We start from the raw sequence: 17,111 nt of genomic DNA, 5'->3' as shown, positions 1-17,111 counted from the left end.
ATGTACTGCTTTCCTCTGGGTGTCTTTTTCGGAAAAGGACCCAGAATATCCACAGCTACTCGCTGAAATGGAACTTCAATGATGGGGAGTGGCTGGAGAGGAGCTTTGACCTGGTCTTGGGGTTTTCCCACTCTTTGGCACACCTCACAAGACTGGACATAGGTAGAAACATCCTTGCCCATTCCCTCCCAGTGGAATGACCCCCCCAAACGGTCTTTGGTCCTGTTCACCCCAGCATGGCCACTAGGGTGATCATGGGCTAAGCTCAAGAGCTTGGCCCGGTATTTAGTTGGAACTACCAACTGTCTCTGAGGATGCCAGTCTTCCTGGTGTCCCCCAGAAAGAGTTTCCTTGTATAAAAGTCCTCTTTCTACAACAAACCTGGATCGATTAGAAGAGCTGAGAGGCGGTGGGTTGCTCCGTGCCGCCGTCCAAGCTCTCTGGAGGCTTTCATCTGCTTCCTGTTCGGTCTGGAACTGTTCCCTTGATGCTGGAGACATCAGTTCCTCATTGGATTGGGGACATAGGCTTGGTCCCTCTGGAAGCGATATAGGGGATGGAGCTGTTTCTGTTGACTGTGAACCGCTCTCCGCTGGTGCACTATGTTGGGATTCAGGCTCCGGCTGAGCCTCTTGTGTAGGGTTATCGGCTGCTGCCAGTTCAGGTTCGGTGGGGCCCTCTGGTGTTGAGGTTGCAAGTACTGGATTCAGTGCTGGCACGGGGTCTGGTGTTGGTTGTTTGGCTGGTTCCGGTTCTGGGACTGGTTCCGTCTGGGTCTCTGGGACTGGATCCACTACTGCTGTTGCAGACATTGGCCTGGGGTCCAGGTCCATCACCTCTGACTGGGTCCTGATAGAAGTTTCCGGAACAGAGCTAGGCCTCACGGCTTGTTTAGCCTGGTTGCGGGTGACCATTCCCACCCTCTTGGCCTGCTTCACATGATTGGCCAAGTCTTCCCCCAACAGCATGGAGATGGGATAATCATCATAGACTGCAAAAGTCCACATTCCTGACCAGCCCTTGTACTGGACAGGCAACTTGGCTGTAGGCAAATTGAAAGAGTTGGACTTGAAGGGTTGAATCGTCACTTGGATCTCTGGGTTGATTAAATTGGGGTCCACTAAGGAAGCATGGATAGCTGACACTTGTGCTCCGGTGTCCCTCCACGCGGTGACCTTCTTCCCACCCACACTCACAGTTTCCCTCCGCTCCAAGGGTATCTGGGAGGTATCTGGGCCTGTGGACCTCTGGTGTGATTCCGGTGCAATGAACTGTAACCTGTTGGGGTTCTTGGGGCAGTTGGCCTTTACATGCCCCAGCTCGTTACATTTAAAACATCGTCCAGCTGACGGGTCACCGGGGCGAGGTGGGTTGCTGGAGAACGGGGTGGTGGGACGATAAGGGGTCTGGAGGGTTCTTTGGGAGGTAGGTGGGGCTTTGGGCGGCCCCCGGTAATAGGGTGTGGTCTGGGGTGGTCCCTTCTGGTCTCCGCTCCAACTGCGACCAGTTTTCTTCTTCTCTGCCACCTCCACCCATCTGGCTCCAATCTCTCCTGCCTCAATTACAGTTTTGGGTTTCCCATCTAGGATGTATCTTTCTATTTCCTCAGGAACACCCTCTAAGAATTGTTCCATTTGCATTAGGAAGGGCAAATTTACTGGAGATTCAACACTTGCTCCTGATATCCAGGCATCCCAATGTTTTACAATGTGGTAGGCATGTCGGGTAAATGACATGTCTGGTTTCCACCTTAGGGCTCTGAACCTCCGACGAGACTGCTCGGGTGTTATCCCCATTCTGACTCTCGCCTTGGATTTAAACAGTTCATACTTGTTCATGTGTTCTTTAGGCATTTCAGCTGCCACCTCAGCTAAGGGTCCACTGAGCTGCGGCCTCAGCTCTACCATGTATTGGTCAGTAGAGATGTTGTACCCAAGGCAGGCCCTTTCGAAGTTTTCTAAGAAGGCCTCAGTATCATCACCTGCCTTGTAGGTGGGGAACTTTCTGGGATGGGAAGTGGTACCTGGAGAAGGATTGCTAGGGTTTGTTGGTATATTCTGCTGGGCCTTTATCCTCTCCATCTCCTCCACATGCTTCCTTGCCTCCATTTCCCTCTTGTGGGCAGCCTCCTGTACCTCCTTCTCCAGCCGCATGAGTTCTATCTGTCTTTCATGTTCCCTTTGTTTTTCCTCAGCCTGAAATTTGGCTAATTCCAGCTGTAGTCGAGCTGAGGATTTGGCCATTCTAACCTCTCTGTTTTTAACTAACTTTACACCCGAGGTTTAGAAATAAACAAACAAAACTTGGCTGTAAACTTTTGCTGTGCTGGAATAGAGTACCTATTCTCTGATAGTGATTGTCAGCCTACAGAAAAAGACAATTCCCTTGTCTCTGCTCTGGGCCCAAATTAAAGCAAAAAACCTCCAACTACTTGGAAAACTGCTTACCCAGCCCAAAGAAAAAAAAAAATTTCTTTTCAAACCTGTGCTCCTTGTAAAACAAAAAAAAAAAATCAAAATCCTAAAAAAAAAACCCTGCCACTTTTGTCTCCAGGCAAATGGGTAGAGCACACACCCCCTATTTACTTTTAGGAAGAAAAGAAAAAAAAAAAAACCTCTGGGTTGGAAGACTGTGAATTTCCCTGCAGGAGTTAAGTACCCTGCCTCCAGGCAAGAAAACCTGCAATTCACAAGATAATCCCCTTTTGTCTCTGCTTGGCCACAAAGCAGAGAGAAACCAAGCTGCTTTCAGTTTCAAAGCTGCCTTCTGGACTTCCTAAAAATTCCTTTTTAAAATCTGTATTTCTAGTTCAAAAAATCTCAACTGGATCTCAAAATGATTTCAGGTTAATCCCACCACTGTGCCACCATGTCAAGGTTCCTCCCCCACTCTGAACTCTAGGGTACAGATGTGGGGACCTGCATGAAAAACCTCCTAAGCTTATCTTTACCAGCTTAGGTCAAAACTTCCCCAAGGTAACAAATATTACCCCCGTTATCCTTGGAATGGCCGCTACCACCACCAAACTAATACTGGTTACTGGGGAAGAGCTGTTTGGACGCGTCCTTCCCCCACAAAATACTTCCCAAAACCTTGCACCCCACTTCCTGGACAAGGTTTGGTAAAAAGCCTCACCAATTTGCCTAGGTGACTACAGACCCAGACCCTTGGATCTTAAGAACAATGAACAATCCTCCCAACACTTGCACTCCCCCTTTCCTGGGAAATATTGGATAAAAAGCCTCACCAATTTGCATAGGTGACCACAGACCCAAACCCTTGGATCTGAGAACAATGAAAAAGCATTCAGTGTTTTACAAGAAAACTTTTAATAAAAAATAGAAGTAAATAGAAATAAAGAAATCCCCCCTGTAAAATCAGGATGGTATATATCTTACAGGGTAATTAGATTCAAAAACATAGAGAACCCCTCTAGGCAAAACCTTAAGTTACAAAAAAGATACACAGACAGAAATAGTTATTCTATTCAGCACAATTCTTTTCTCAGCCATTTAAAGAAATCATAATCTAACACATACCTAGCTAGATTACTTACTAAAAGTTCTAAGACTCCATTCCTGTTCTGTCCCCGGCCAAGACGACTACAGACAGACACACAAACCCTTTGTTTCTCTCCCTCCTCCCAGCTTTTGAAAGTATCTTGTCTCCTCATTGGTCATTTTGGTCAGGTGCCAGCGAGGTTACCTTTAGCTTCTTAACCCTTTACAGGTGAGAGGAGCTTTCCCCTGGCCAGGAGGGATTTCAAAGGGGTTTACCCTTCCCTTTATATTTATGACAGACACAGACCCAGATCAGAGAAAGCAGGCAGGAAATTATGTATTTACTGTGTATTTCATATACTTGTTTTACATCATTGTCTGCTATTCAGGAACCATTTTATGAACCTACTAATCTGTCCTCTGTAAACGTCAGCTTGGTGCAGATTCCCACTGCCAGACTGCTCTCTCAGAAGTTGGTCCAATAAAAGATATTACCCCACCCACCTTGTCTTTTACTCTACGCAGAACAATCATATCATCTCTATCATTTAATAGAATCGTATTATATATCTCTTACCTGTCTATCTGTCTCTCAATGAATTCAATTTAAAAGTGCCAGTTAGACACTCTCCATTGTCACATCCACTCTCATCTCATGTATTTCTGTTCCCTTCTCTGCTGAATCTCGAAATCCAGAGACTAACCACATCTCTGTATCTTCTTTGTGACACTCTATGGTTGGGAAGGACCTCTGGGGCAATCTACTTGTCTTTACAAGAGGTAATAAACAATGGATTTTCTTAGGTATAATAAATCAACTCTTCATAGTTAGTAACATACTGTAAATTATTTACTTTGCTATTAACCCAGCTAGTTTGCTATTACCTCAACCACCTTGCATTACTGGAATGATTGCTGCTGACTCTTTTGTACAGACCTACCAGATCATTATTGCTTTCCTCTTATTCTTTGGAATGCCCTACAGGATCAGAACTGGGCCACAGGCAATCAAAGAGTTATAGGAACACAGATAGTGAACACCATTTGGGGAAAGGCTGGGTGGGAACCAGATTTCTGATTTGTGGGAAATTCTGCAATTTCAAAAAAAACCAATCTGTTCCAAAACAGAATGAAAACAAGAACATTTGACATTTCCTGCAAAACAGAATTTGGAAAAAAAATGGTTTTTCCGGTCAATCAAAATATTTGTTTTGATAACATTTAAACAATTTTTCCAATTTTAACTTTTTAACTTTACATAAAACAATGTATTTTGTTTCAGAAAGTCATTTTTAAGTGAAAATTTGAGGGTTCAAATGGGCTATTTCAATATTATCAAAATATTTTGTTTTGTGTATGTGTGTGGGGGGAGTTCAAAACAAAATTTTGTTGAAATCAACACATTTTCCAGACATGTTGATTTTTACATAAATGGCATTTTTAATTGAAAATCCATTTTGATGAAAAAATTCTGACAAGCTCTAAGAAAAAGTTAGTCCCACTGTAGATCATCCTTGGTGAATGCATGAACATTTCGAGTTGTTTTCTCCCTCTCTTTCACTCTGAAGAGGAGAAAGTTTAATCCCAGTTTGCCCATCTTAAGATAAGTCAGGAAGAGTCTAGGTGATGAGAAGGAAATAGCTTGATCCAGGAAGAAAACAGCTGGTGAGTACTAGATGGTCTATGAAAGTTCAGGCGGCCAAAACAAACAAGGAAAGAAGGGACTAAGGGTATGTCTACCCTACCGCTTACACCAGCAAAACTTATGTTGCTCAAGGGTGTGAAAAAAACACCCCCTGAGCAACATCAGCTACACCGACATATGCGCTTATGTGCATAGCGCTATGTCGGTGGGAGAGCTTCTCCCACTGACATAGCTACCACCCCTCATTGAAGGCAGTTTAATTAAGTCAATGGGAGACTGTTGGCATGGAGCGGCTACACTACAGATCTTACAGCAGCGCAGCTGCATTGGTACAACTGTGCCACTGTAAGCTCTCTAGTGTAGACATAGCCTATATCATGGTCTCTACTGCTGAAAAGAGGGACTAAGAACAGCCCGTGTGGAGTCAGCAACTGAAAGCATGTGGAGAAAGACAGGATTTTGGAGATGTGATTAAATCCAAAGCCTGAAAGGATCTAAAAAAAAAAAAAAGAAAAAAAATAGTTTATAAAAATCAATTCAGGTGCTAGAGCTGAGAAGTCTGATAGGTAACGAATTCACCAGATGCTGGAGTTTATTTGCCTACAATACTCTCCTCGGACTCTGTGGAACACTAGGATGCTAGCCAATGATTCTGGTTTTCTGAGACATTTAAATGTCACAAGAAAAGGAAGGTCATTTCAGTGGAATTTTTGGTGGCCTTACATTCAGAGATGAGTCCATATTATTCCACCTATTGATAAAGGGGTAAACAGGCAAGAAGATTATGATTTGTGTTGATTATTTTTATTATCTGGAGCCTCATTGTGCTAGGGGCTGTACAAACAAATAGTGAGAAAAAGGCCTTGCTTTTAAGACCTTAAAATGTAACTGGAAAAGATTGATGAACACTAGGATTGGGGGATGCAGCATACATGCAAGTGATCGGGGTAATGTCTGGCAAATTAGGGTATGGACTTTTCTGAACAAATTTACCTAGTGTATTATTTTATCTTAGTGGTAATCAGGAAATTATTTTTCCCCCTCCACAAAATATTCAATGAAATGGAAAAAGGTTTGTTTTCGTCTAAAATTTCTTCAACATTTTTCTGGTTTTCAATAAACAACTGAAATCATGTTTGCAACTCAATAGCTCCTACCCCACCCCTCCAAAAATTGACAAAACTATTTTGTTTTAATTTTCCATTTTGCCCCAAAATAATTTCCCATTAAAAAAAACATTTTGATGGAAAAGATTCAACCAATTTCAATTTTAATTAATCAGCCCAATCTGTATGTAAACCATATTAACACCAGGTGTTATATAAACCATATATAGAGGTTTATGAACTGCTAATGGCTCAAAACTAGTAGACTTGACCTTAGCTCTCCCAGGTGAGGTTCATAGTTACAAATCCAGAAATCCTGGATTCAGTCCTAGCAGATGACTCACTTAGGAACATTGTCACATGTATGAAACTAAACCATCTATACATATAATACTCTTATAAAGCACAATTCCAGAGTTTTTCAGTGAGAAAATGTAAACAGCAGTTTGTACTTGTTTCACTCTGCGCGTACTACATATGGATCTAAATCAAAAAGGCTTTAAGTGCTCCCAGTTCCAAAGTAGTCTGTTTTTATTTGTTACCAAAAGGAGGATAATTTTGCTAAAGAAAAGAAATGCTGAAAGCACAAACAATTATTTTCACCATAACACTGTTATGGTAAAATTGGACATACCTTCTTTTTCATATTGAGGGTAAGGAAGAGAGCTTCGGGAGCTGATTCTGTTTTAGACTCTGTAGAAAAAAAATCTCAAATTATTTTTGTTCCATTTACAAAACACTGCTTATAGCCTGAAGACCTTGTAATGCATTTCCCACTACCACCCTCCCCCCCACTGCCTCCCCCCAAAAATGGGAATTGAAGAGCCTCACCTTGATAAGATCTCATCAAGCAGACAGGGCAGAAGTGTGGCCATATCTAATATGTAATCTTATCCATATTGACAGTTATATGCAGGTCAGAAATAAGGGTACACAGAGAACTTGAACCAGACGGATTAAAGATTTTCAGAATGTTCTTGGCATTGCTCTAGGAGCAGAATCTGACTTTGCTTCTGATTCATTTGGCTATAAAAGAGATAATGTGGCATAGTACAATAGAAGGATCAGGAGCCAAATGTATCCCTGGTATTACACCAGGGGGAACCTGACCCGATAGTGAAATTCTCCCCTTTGACAGAGCTGTGAAAATCCCACAGAAATCAGTGGGTTTACACAGACATAACTGAAGGTAGAATTTGGCCCTACTGGGATATTTTTAGCCAATATTGGCAGTGAGGGGAATTGAAAGCTTATTAAAACCATGATACATGAGTCATTTGCCCATTCCCCAAATTATTGGCAGTACTGGTAAACATTGCATATTAATTTTTAATTTAGGCATTTGTTTCCACATATTAATAACTTACAACAAACAAATCTTCAATTGCATACTGTTGTTCAGGGACATCAGCACTATTCAGAAAACATTAATTATTGAACAATTTATATTTAATTTCCCCATTCTAGAACTGAAGAAATTGATTTCCACTGTAACCATTTCTTTCAAGCATATGGCCAAGATTTTGAAAAATGGGTGCTTAAAATTCATCTCCTAAATCAATACTTAGGCACCTTTGTAAGTGGGCTTATTTTCAAATGTGCTGAGCAGCTGGAAGCATCTATTCAAGTCAAAGTGAATTTTTGGATGTTTACCACTCTTGATTGTCAGGCCACCTACTTAGGAATCAATTCTGCAAGGCACTTAAGCACATGGACAGACAATGGGTGCTTAAAGTTAGCCATATGCTTAAGTACCTTGCTGAATAATGATTTAGGGCCCAGATCCTCAAAGGTATTCAGATGCCTACCTTTCAGTTGGAAGATCTGGGCTCAGGTGCCTAATTATGGATTTTGGAACCTAACTGTGCATATCTGTTTTTTTAAAAAAATACCTATATATATATATGTGTGTGTTTTGCAGTGTTGTAGCCATGTTGGTCTCAGGATATTAGAGGCACAAGATGGACAAGGTGATATCTTTTATTGGACCAGTTTCTGTTGGTGAAAGAGATTTCCCGACCCAAAGACCTCTGTGTAAGCTCAAAAACTAGTCTCTTTCACCAGCAGAAGTTCGTCCAATAAAAGATATTACCTCCCTTACTTGTCGTTCTAAATCTATATGCACACAGGTAAACTTCTCTCTCTCATATATTACATGGACCACACATCTAACTTGACCAACCTCAGAGTGATGAATAAAAGCTGTGTAGAGAAACTAAAGCAGGAAATCTATAAAAATATGTCACTCTGAACAGCTATGGGGAGTAATCATAGTTGCATCCACAGGAAGGAAGAAAAAAAAAGCTACCCTAAAATGGAATCAAATTACAGAACTCCACAGCTGCTTCTCTCAAGATTGACAATTACAATCCATTTTCTGGATATATTTCCATTAATGTCACATATCACTGCTTCTATGGAATTTTCCCTGCTTGTTTTAATAGGATGGTTATCAAGAGATAAGCATTTATCACTTAAAACTTGATATACTGTGGCTTTAGCCAAAGCCTCCTGCAGATTTAAACATGTGTCTCCAGCATTATCTCACATTAGAGGGTTAATTATTTTCTTTCTTAATATAGACATTGCATTCAGTTGCTATGGAAACTAATTATTTTTTCATAATCTACAAGTATATGAGTTGCATTATGTTGGGGGGAGCGGTGCTAGAAATATTAAATTAGAAAAGAAAAATAACCCTGTGGCTCAAAAAAGTGAAATGGAGGCAGACTCCCTGAGAGGTCCAGCTTAGTGATATAGAGGCAGAACAATGCACTGCCTTATGGGAATCCAGTTGCAGGTTCTGAGTTTGTTCTTCACTTACTAGGTCAGCAGAAGGTTTGAACACCATGTCTATTAAGAGCTCAGTGCTGAGATAGGAGGTGTCTCCTATCTTGTTCAAGCAAGTCCCTCTGTTCAATGTCTGAAGCAGCACATATTTCTTCCCAGATCTTACTTTAGGTATTAAAATAACAAGCAACCACATGTAGCTCTCCAATAAAACATGACTAGGTAACTTGCTCCCATTCTACTGCCTATCTGACAACCAATCCAGCCGGTCAATTGAAGTTAGTGGCATAAGCACCACAAATAATCTCATAACTGTGTAGTGTGGCTGATTTATTATAACATATAGCATTGTCTGTGGCTACTATTGTGCTTCCAGTGATACTAGATGCTTCAGTTTGTGGAGGCAGCAACACATCCATCTGCCACTCGGGAACTTCTTACTCTGCGGGCCACAGAATGCAGGTAGCACGTGGAGGAAGAAGAGAGGAGGGAATACAAATGTCTATGGGGAATTTCAAATCACATGCACATGCTCCCTGCTGCCTCTGTTCTTGTTGTTCCAGACCCAGCAAAATGCATGTGTGGGGGCTGGGAAGCTAACGCTGGAAGGCATCTGCCCTTGTGGCAGTGGGTGTCAAGTAGAAGGATGAAGAATTCTAAACTGGGTGAGGATGGGTTTTGTGAGACGGAGTGGTGCGTGGACGTGTGCATTTCTGGGAGAAGGAGTGTTCTGAGCCTGGAGGTGGTTGGTTGCAGAAGGTTCATTGCTGTCCGGAGTCATTCTGAGCTGTCAAGAGGCTAAGTAGAAAGGAGAGAGTTTCTCAGCCCAGGGAGGGCAGGATGTGGGGCTGTTTTGGACCTGGTGGAGATTGGCTGGTAGATGCTGATGGGTTTTGAGAAGCTCTGAATTGGGAGGGATTGGGTTGGATTGGCAGTGTGAGTGCAGGGAGAAATGCAGCTAATTACAGGGCTTTTAAGTGTCACACATTTGATAGTCGTGTCACACATTCCCAGAACTTAGCTGGAATGTCACACTCTAAGGCTACATCTACACTGCATGCTTCTTTCATCAGTGTGTAGAGTATGTACTCGGGTAGCCCTCTGAATGAGATTAAGTAGCAGTGTAGACTGAGAGGCATGGCCTAAGTGAATGGAGTACACACATACTTGAAGGATGTACTTATGTTCCCTAGTACATACCCTATGTGGCTCTCTACTCTCCCATGCTACACCTTCCCATCTATATGGCTATTTTTAGATATGTCTCGTTGCCTCCCAACTGCTGGAGCCTTTCACCACTGCAGGGAAAGACTCCAGCAGTGAGGAAAGGCTCCAGTAGGGGAGGGGCAGCAGGGAAAGGTTCTGGCAGCTCCTCACTGCTGGAGCCTTCTCCCTCCTGCAGGAAAAGACTCCAGTGGCTCTGGCACAGCCTTCTCCCCACTGCCTCCCCTTCTCTCAAAGTCTTTCATGGGCACATGTAGGTATACACTACAACGTGGATGCCGCCTGCTCTTCACCGTGGCACATAGCTATGCATATCCTTCAAGCTGCTGAAAGTGGTGGGTAGTGTGGACGTAGCCTATGTGTCCTGTGGTCCTCCTTTGGTAGCCAGAGGCTACATAAAGCCTGAATTCAGAGCAGTGGCACCAATTACTAGTATGTGGGAACAATGGCCCCCTCCCTTCAAGGTTTTTGCACTCGCTCAAAACTCCTTAGGCTGCAGAGCCAGCAGGGGGCCCGGGAACATGTCCTGACCAATTTTAAGCAGTGGTCCCACAGTAAATCAGCATGGCTCCTGCTGGAGGTGTCTGGAGAGTTGCTCTGGCTGGGTGGTAGCAAAGCCACTGAAATGTTACTCAGCAGAGGCAAATTTCAGTGAGTGGCATTGTACCCTGGTGCACAGGGTCACAACCCCACTCAAATTTGGCTCAGCAATCTTTTTGTCCAGATGGAGGGCAGCTGGGCCAAGTGACATTGGAACCAGTCACATGGATGTGACAGGATGGTGAAGTGCAGGGGAATCCACTGCGAACTTAGCTCCTGGCAGCACTGGCTCATGCACTGTGTGGGTAAGACAGAGGGGAGACTCCTTGGCTGAGGGAGACCTAGGGTCCCTGCGGCAGATGGAGGGGAAAAGTGTGGACCAGAAAAGGGTTCCTGTTGTGGGAAAGTGCAGGGACCAGAATTTCCACTCCCCTCCTGTCATAAATATAAAGGGAAGGGTAAACCCCTTTGAAATCCCTCCTGGCCAGGGGAAAGCTCCTCTCACCTGTAAAGGGTTAAGAAGCTAAAGGTAACCTCGCTGGCACCTGACCAAAATGACCAATGAGGAGACAAGATACTTTCAAAAGCTGGGAGGAGGGAGAGAAACAAAGGGTCTGTGTCTGTCTGTAGTCGTCTTGGCCGGGGACAGAACAGGAATGGAGTCTTAGAACTTTTAGTAAGTAATATAGCTAGGTATGTGTTAGATTATGATTTCTTTAAATGGCTGAGAAAAGAATTGTGCTGAATAGAATAACTATTTCTGTCTGTGTATCTTTTTTGTAACTTAAGGTTTTGCCTAGAGGGGTTCTCTATGTTTTTGAATCTAATTACCCTGTAAGATATCTACCATCCTGATTTTACAGGGGGGATTTCTTTATTTCTATTTACTTCTATTTTTTATTAAAAGTCTTCTTGTAAAACACTGAATGCTTTTTCATCGTTCTCAGATCCAAGGGTTTGGGTCTGTGGTCACCTATGCAAATTGGTGAGGCTTTTTATCCAACATTTCCCAGGAAAGGGGGGGTGCAAGTGTTGGGAGGATTGTTCATTGTTCTTAAGATCCAAGGGTCTGGGTCTGTAGTCACCTAGGCAAATTGGTGAGGCTTTTTACCAAACCTTGTCCAGGAAGTGGGGTGCAAGGTTTTGGGAAGTATTTTGGGGGGAAGGACGCGTCCAAACAGCTCTTCCCCAGTAACCAGTATTAGTTTGGTGGTGGTAGCGGCCAGTCCAAGGATAACGGATGTAATATTTTGTACCTTGGGGAAGTTTTGACCTAAACTGGTAAAGATAAGCTTAGGAGGTTTTTCATGCAGGTCCCCACATCTGTACCCTAGAGTTCAGAGTGGGGGAGGAACCATGACACCTCCCAAAAAAAATCTGAATTGGTGCCACTGGTCCTGGGGTAAAGACAACAGTTTTAGTCATGATAGCTGCAGCAGCTAAGAGGAGCAAGTCAGGATAGATTGGGGAGCTGAGAACAAGGGGCATGATACATAGGGTCTAAACCAGAGGGACTAGAGAGGGCAAGTTGAAAAAGAAGAAGGTAGAATGGGGAGGCTGATGGCAGGAGGGGAAGAATGGGGGAGGCAGCATTAGGTCTCCTATAAGGTCAGCAAACCTCACCCTGCTTACTACAAGCCCATTTAGTACAGCCATCTTAGCTTGTTCAGGTACTGTCTCCCCATATCAGCTACGTCTTCAAGTCAAGTAGAAGAATTTGAGCTGAAGTGTGGGATCAAATCCTGCTGATTAACTTTGTTGAGAAAACATAGAGTGTGGTCATATATTTAAAACTGCATCATAATGAATATGCACAAAGGGACCAAATCAAGGCAACTTTGATTCTGATATTTTCAAACTTTTGAGGGCTTGACTCTTCAACCTTAACATTCTTTTAAAGTTGTTTTTGTGTTTGTTTAACACACACACACACATATTATATATTATGTATAACAAATATAACCTCGGCTTACTTTAGCACTAATTGGGGGATTACATGCTTCAGGGCACTGTTAATGGGCTAAACATCCTTTTGAATGTAGGTCACTAGTTTGACTTGAGCCCAAATGCGTGGGAAGTAAAAATTGTTCCCATCTAATGGATGTTTGGTAGCTCCTAAATGAGTCTCACTTTCAGGTTCCACATCACAAATTCACCACCACACTTTGCACAAATTGACAGAGTTGGCAGAGAAGGCAAGAATTTCATGGGCCATGGGGAAACAGACCAATTGTGTTACCACTAAAGGAAGTTTTTCCCCAGATCAGGGTTGAGGTATGCTAGCAGGCCAGCGTGTGTGTGTGTGTGTGTGGAAACTTGCCATACTTCTGTCCTGTATTTACATATCTGTCTTCATTCACCAAGGAGTGAATCCATTTTTTTTATTTGAAATTTATTTTCAAATCTGAAAAATACCTAAATAACTTGCATGGCACATCACCGGGGAGATACATAAACCTGTGCAGCTCTTCCGTTGGTAAATGGGGTTCTGGGCAAATTGATAGTGTGTGCTTGGAGGGAAAAGGTAACAGAGAGAGCTACTAAAGCAAAAGATAGATTGGAGGGGGAGAAATTTGAGTCATGAGAGAAGAGTATAGGAGAGACATGGAAATATATGTTATTTTCTCCCACTGCCCTTTTCTCTAGAGTGCGTTAGTGTTTGATTCTGAAAGAGAGAGATGCTCCATTTTCTTCCTACTTACCAATCAACTTTCCTTCACTTCTCTCTATCACTTTGACCATACTGTTGTAGTTTTCCTCTTTGAAACTATGACCAATCAAAGGAAGGTGGGGAGAAGCTGCAGATTGCTACCTGTAGATTGCTACCTGCAGATTGCTACCCACCACTTAATCTGGAAACCAGCCGTCACTACTGACAACAAAGGTAGCAGCACTTTATCCTGTTTCTCTTGCACACAGAAAACACCTTCTAGTAAAAGGCACCGTGCTGACTTAGGGACTGAAAAATATTGTAAGACTAGCACTCGAAAGGCCAGCAAGAACTTTGACCAGCTTTAGAAGAACAATCAGGTAATGCTGACCCCATGACATTTTAGGGAGTGAAGTAAAAGGAAGATAAATGGGGAATCCCAGAGAATCTCTTTTAAAGAAATGTTCCCTAAAACCTCTCCTGAGATCTGGAACTTTAGAGTGCATCTAATATCCTGTATTGTTTGGTGCCAAGTTAAACTCTTTCATGTCTCTACATTCCAGTGGTTAAAGTATTGCGTGGCTCAGTTTTCTACCATGCAAAGAAATCATTCATCACTGTAAGGTATAATAAAATCTGAGCATTTTAATTTAATTTTAATTCTGTCTGGCAAGCTCTCAGAACAATCCAGTGATAATGATTGAACCTGGCAAAAGGAGGAATATACAGCATGAGGTTCTAAGGTGCGTGTGCATGGTGTGTCTCCGCTCAAAATAAAATATTACTGAATGTTTTTACATCTACTGTTGATTTAAATCTGCCCCAGCTAGGGGTACAAACATGACAAAACCATAGCCTCTGAACTCTTCAGCTTCATACATGAAAGCACTAGATACATAGCTACAATTTGTGGCTCTCATGAGAGTAATTTCATCTGTACTCATTCATGACCTTTTCTATTCAAGCTATTGTATATATTATATAGTGTATACTTGCTCTTTACTTCAGTGTTCTTAATATTCATCTAGCCCTGCTTTATTTTCAGCTGTTTATTACATCTGTTTAGAGTTGTTCATTCAACGTCATATATAACACACATTCCATTATTAGTACCTTCTTCTTCATTAAAATGTCATTTAAAATGATATATCAGCAAATATAGCCAACATATTTTCCTAATACATTGTGAGCAAGATTTATAAAATTGTGTGGGAACAAAGCAGTAAATGGGTGGCAATACAAAAAAAAATACAGAGCACAGACATAACAATGAGTCTTAAACCATTTGTATAATGCTTACAATAATAGCCTGTATCAGTAGGGACTTTGCTACTTCTATTGATTTTACATGAAAGGCACTCAGGTAGTATTGTAATGGGCAGTAATATAAACCTCTAAGATAGATAGTGAAAAAAAGGGCTAGTTCTCATGTTGTATCAACCAGGCAAGGTATTAACAAGCTTCAGCAGGACTTTATTTTCAAAGTGGAAAACTCTTTACCAAGCTGCTGCTGCACCCTCTGTAGCTTTCTCCCAGCCTCTCAACTCCTTTCCCCTCCTTCCTGTTTCCTGTCCTTTCAGACTCCCAGCAGCCAGTGCTCCCAATTCTAATAATTACAAGCAACATTGAAACACCACATTCCCTCCTCTCTTAAGAAACTCTCCCACGGGAACAAATATGAAACAAGACACTATACTGTTGGCAGAAATATTACACTGAAAACACTGTAGATACTACATAACATAGTCTGTAGTCCAGATAGGTGGTTGTCTGGGTTGTCTCTCAAGCCCTGGTTCCAGTGCAATGTCTTGTGTTGGTACTACGGTGAAGTCATCCAATGCAAACTGGGTGTTGGCATAATCTCTTGGTGCGTAGGCAGGTGCAAGATAAGAAGCATTCCATACCGACCCATCAGAAAGTTGATAGGTGTAAGGTCCCTTCTTCTCTATGATTTTAAGAGGAGCTGTGAATTTATGGTCCCCTTTGCGTAAAATTCCAGGTTTTCATATTTTAACAAAGGAACCACACTCAAACTTTGGTTCCTTAGCACCCTGCCACTTGTCTGTGAAAGCCTTAGACTTTGCTTGGTTCTGTTCAACTGTTTTTCTCACATCATCCTCGGTTGGGGCATCAGGTTGGGCCTTTAACAATCCAGCAATGTTCAGTTTAGTATTCATCTGTTTCCCATGCAGTAACTCTGCGGGCGATCTTTGCGTTGTGGCATGTCGTGCAGCCCAGTATGCTTGCAAGAAATCAGTAGTGAAGGATATCCACAATCACCCTTCCAGTTTAGCCATTTGCAAACTCTCCTTCAAATTTCTGTTAAACTGTTAGATTTCCCCATTGGCTTCAGGGTAATATAGGGATGACCTTCTGTGTAAAATGTTCCCCTGTGCTAGAAAAGTTTCAAACTCCAGGGAAGTAAATTGACTAACATTATCTGAAACCAGTTCTTTGGAGTTAACTTCCCTGCTAAAAACTGAAGAGAGGAAGTTAATTACTGGAGCAGAAGAGATTTGCAATGTAAATGCTACCTCAGGCCATTTACTGAAAGTCTATTAAAGTGATGTCATAACAGCAGTCAATTGGAGCAGTATCAAAGGGTCCTACAAGGTCAATCTCCACTTTTTCCCATGCAGATTCTGGAAGAGGAACAGGCTGTAATGGAGGGGTAAATGTCACTGCTGTCTTTTCATGCATTTGGCAAGTGACACAGGATTTTATGAGTGCTTCAGTTTGAGAGTCCATCCCTGGCCACCAATACAGATCCTCTAGTCGTTGTTTGATTCGGACAATTCCTTGATGAATATTGTGTGCCAGGTGTATGAGTTTTGACTGTAATTCTTCTGGCACAAGTAGCTGGTGTGTACCTCGTAGCACACAGCCACCAAACAAAAAAAGTTAATCCCAAACTCTAAAATAAGACAGCAAAACTGGGTCAAGGTTTTTAGGGTGACTGGGCCATCTCTGTCAGAAATTCCCATAGTTTTTGTTGAATTGGACACACTGAAGAAGCAGCTTGAAATTGGTCTCTTGTAACTGCAGTGAGAGTGCTTATAATAAGCATAACCATTACATCCTCATCCTCCGGTGGACCATCTGGTGAAGGCAAAGGCAGGCGAGAAAGGCAATCAGTGACCACATTTTGGTTTCCAGGCTTATATTCCACTTCATAATTGAAAGAGAGTAGTCTTGCAGACCATCGAGCAATATGATAACCTGCTCTTCCCAATCCTTTTGTGGTGAGCAACGTCGTCAAAGGGTTGTGGTCTGTGCGGCCCCACAGGTAAGTTCTCCATTTTTCAGTAGCCCAGACACAGGCAAATGCTTCTTTTTTGACTGTAGAATATTTTCTCTCAGCATTACTTAGTGTCCTTGAAGCAAATACAACAGTCCTCTCTGTGTTGTCCTCATGAAGTTGTGTGAGGACATCCCCAAGTCCATAATCAGAAGCATCAGTAGTTACATTTGTGGGCAATGCAGGACCGAATAATGCAAGTACTGGGCTATGTACAATCAAGTCTTTCACCGTTTTGAAACTAGCTTGGGCATCCATTGTCCACACTAAGGTTTAACTTCTCCATAGTAATTCCCACAATGGTTCAATGACAGAAGCATAATTGGGTATGAATTTTGCATACCAGGAGGTAAGACCC

Source organism: Lepidochelys olivacea (genome assembly GCF_965140295.1).
Source record: "Lepidochelys olivacea isolate rLepOli2 genome assembly, chromosome: 1".
In the NCBI taxonomy this organism is placed as follows: domain Eukaryota; kingdom Metazoa; phylum Chordata; order Testudines; family Cheloniidae; genus Lepidochelys; species Lepidochelys olivacea.
This window is presented reverse-complemented; position numbering follows the sequence as displayed.